Source organism: Rhineura floridana, chromosome 8, assembly GCF_030035675.1.
Source record: "Rhineura floridana isolate rRhiFlo1 chromosome 8, rRhiFlo1.hap2, whole genome shotgun sequence".
Taxonomy (NCBI): Eukaryota; Metazoa; Chordata; class Lepidosauria; order Squamata; family Rhineuridae; genus Rhineura; species Rhineura floridana.
The window spans coordinates 102,986,348-102,989,627 of NC_084487.1; the positions used below are offsets into that span (position 1 = coordinate 102,986,348).

General features: G+C 45.8%; 1 non-coding gene across 1 annotated transcript; it reads left to right on the forward strand.

Moving 5' to 3' along the window:
- The first annotated feature begins 2,571 nt into the window (after positions 1-2,571).
- On the forward strand, positions 2,572-2,644 carry TRNAS-UGA (transfer RNA serine (anticodon UGA)). Its single transcript has one exon. It is a non-coding gene; the product is annotated as a tRNA-Ser (tRNA).
- The last annotated feature ends 636 nt before the right edge of the window (positions 2,645-3,280 follow it).

Below are 3,280 nucleotides of genomic sequence, written 5' to 3' on the forward strand. Positions count from 1 at the left end.
AGACACTCCCCCAAACTCACCCTGCCCACCTTGACCCGTGGGCAGGCTCCACCCCCTGACTCCATAGGCACCCTCTGTGCCTTCAACCTCTGCACCCTGCCGGCCAGAGCCTCCAGCCTCTCTTGGGAGTAATAAGCCTGCAGGCTTTTCTCTTCCTTGGAGGCTTTCTCTGGAGCCCTTGACTTCTGAGCTCCCAAGCCTCCCACCTCTACCTTGGCGTCCTCTTCCACACCATCCTCCTCATCCCTGCTGTCCTCTTCCGCCTCTTCTTCATCACTGCCACTGTTGCCCTGGCTCAGAACTTACATGGGTTCCTGAAAGCCAGGCAGTCCCTCAGCCATTCTCACCGCCCTTTCTTCTCCAACACCAACATTCCTCTCCCTCCTTGCAGCCTCTGTCAGCTCTGAAGGCTGCATTCCTTCGCCGCCGCCTCTTCCTCCTCCAGGATGCCAGCTCCAACTCTCTATAACTCAGACTGAGGGAAAGTGAAACCAGAGTCCTGGCAGAAGCACAGCTCTGCCTGGGCCTTCTCCTTTCCCCACAAGTCCTGGAACGCTGAGCCAGAAAGCCTCCATGCAAACATGCGTGCAGCTCCAGCCATGCCCCACCTCCTTCAGGGGAGAGGTCTGGAAACAAAGCGCTATGAGGAGAGACTGAAAGAACTGGGCATGTTTAGCTTTGAGAAGAGAAGACTGAGGGGAGATATGATAGCAATCTTCAAGTACTTGAAAGGTTGCCACACAGAGGAGGGCCAGGATCTCTTCTCAATCTTCCCAGAATGTAGCACACCGAATAATGGGCTTAAGTTACAGGAAGCCAGATTTTGACTGAACATTAAGAAAAACTTCCTAACTGTTAGAGCCATACGACAATGGAGTCAATTACCTATAGAGGTAGTGGGCTCTCTGACACTGGAAGCATTCAAGAGGCAGCTGGACAACCACCTGTTAGGTATGCTTTAAACTTGATTCCTGCATTGAGCAGGGGGTTGGACTCAATGGACTTACAGGCCCCTTCCAACTCTACGATTCTAATTGGCCAGAGAACAGGAGATTGACACAAAAGTATCCAGGACTGCCTCCACATTGAAATGGATTATGAAAGAATATGTGGGACAGGAAAGAGTGTGGTGTTGAGATTTTGTGGAAACCTTTTTTAAAAATTCGCTTAGTAGCCCCAATTGACCAACCTCCACTGCATATCCCCTCTGAGGCTTTCCTGGTCTTTGTTAGGTAAACATACGATAGAGACCCTGAGGATGAACACAGCTAGGAACACATTAGCTCCACCTGCCTTGTTGACCCTCCACAAGTTGGAGGATGAACTTCTGAAGCAGGAAGGCTCCTTTACTGAGGGAGTACAGGGTTTAGAACCCGGGGTTCTAAAATACGCAGGAGGATTCACAAATACAAGAGGCTCCATGCCTCAGAAGTCCCCCTTCAACTTGTGCAGGGTGACCAGAATGGCAACTACAGGTGGAGCCAGTATGCTGGTCCTCACAACCTCCCCTCATATGTTTACTTAATACAGAGCAGAACGAAAACACCTGAAGAGAGCTATGTAACATTTTTCTAAGGCTGTCTTTTGACTTAGAAGCAGCCATTTGTCGCACTGCAATGCCATGTTCCAAGAGTTGTAATGACAAACACCTATTCTTTGCATCTTTTATGACACGTATAGCCTTCTAAACTCTAGGAGTGTGTTGACAAAAAGTCTGAGATCTCTTGTATACCTTTACATGTTATCCCAAATATGTCAAAGACTTACCCAGACTTGAAAGAACACCAGTTTTACCTTTCAGTCATCCTTTGGCAGGTGTAAAATTCCAAAATGTTTCATTGCCATTTCAGACACAGCAGTTATCACACCTACTAGTTCCAGAAGGCATAAGTACATTACATCTCCTGGCAGCTTTGTAAGCAAGGAGGAACTGATTCCGAATGGCCATTTGAATGCCAAATTCATGCATATTTCGATATTTGCAGTTCCCATTCCTAATGGAATCTGACAGAATGTAAATGAGTTTCTAAAGGAACCAGCAAAAGTGGCAATTTTTCTCATTTAATCTTCAGATGAGCTGTCTGTCTCCCAGATGCTGAGCTTCATTAGAATTCTAAAACTAATTTCACCTATCAACACATGATTATTGGTTTGAGTGAGGTTTTTGGGAGACTCTGAGTAAAAATCATTATGAAATGCAGCTTGGCTCAATAAAAGAAAAGGGAAAAAACACTAAAGAAATGGCAGAGTGCAGCATAATCTGATTGTGTAGTTACTTAAACTATTTAATACTTAAACCTCTCCTTCGGCCAGAAATCCTCACTTTCAAGTCAATTTAAAGGTAAAATAATAATCTGCACTGACAGAAGCCCCACTTAGGAGCTGGCGCCTCAGTGTTAAAACACATTTATCGGGATAAAAGTCCTATTGATTCCAACGGAATTTACTTAAACGTAACTGCTGCCCTGTCTGCATCTTAACTTTTCTTGCCATGAGTCCTGCTTTGTCACGAGTGGCCTGATACCGGAGTTTTGGGAGACAGAAACACTTGCCTTTGCCATAAGCTAGGAAGGGGCTGTAGCTCAGTGGCAGAGCATCTGCTTTGAGCGCAGAAGGTTCCAGGTTCAATCCCTGGCATCTTTCGATCGGGTTGGGAGAGAATCCTGTCTGAAACCCTTGAGAGCTGCTGCCAGTCAGTGTAGACAATACTGAGCTAGATGGACCAATGGTCTGACTCTGTAAAAGGCTGCTTCCTATGTTCCTAAGCGACTGGTTGATACCCAATTACAGATATCCTGTCCTGTTACCTAATGGCATTTCTGTCTTCTGGTCAAGACATTGTTGTCCTGGTAGGCATTGGCCTCTTGGGTTCAGTAGTTTTAATAGGCTGACCCCCTGTTGTTGTTTCACGGGTTTTTTTTCCTGATGTACCCCTCTCTCTTTTTTAAGGTTGCATGGTAATATTAATTGCATCTCTTGTGGATGTTTTTAAATTGTTTTAAGTTGCTCTGTGCACTGAGACTGCAGTGGAAGGTGGGGCTATACATTTTAAATAAAATAATAAATCACAAAAGACATGCTCGGTGCTAGTTAAAATGCAGTTTGCTGTGGCCACATCTTTGAGAAATATGTTATGTGGCTACAGTCCTCATGACACGCTGAAAGGGGCGAAGGCAGATGCAACTTTTTTTCAGAGCAGCAGGGCTGGTTTCCAGGCGCACGACTCTTCTCCATGGCCAAGCTCTTCAAAAACAACAACAAAAAGTTCTGCAAGTCTGCA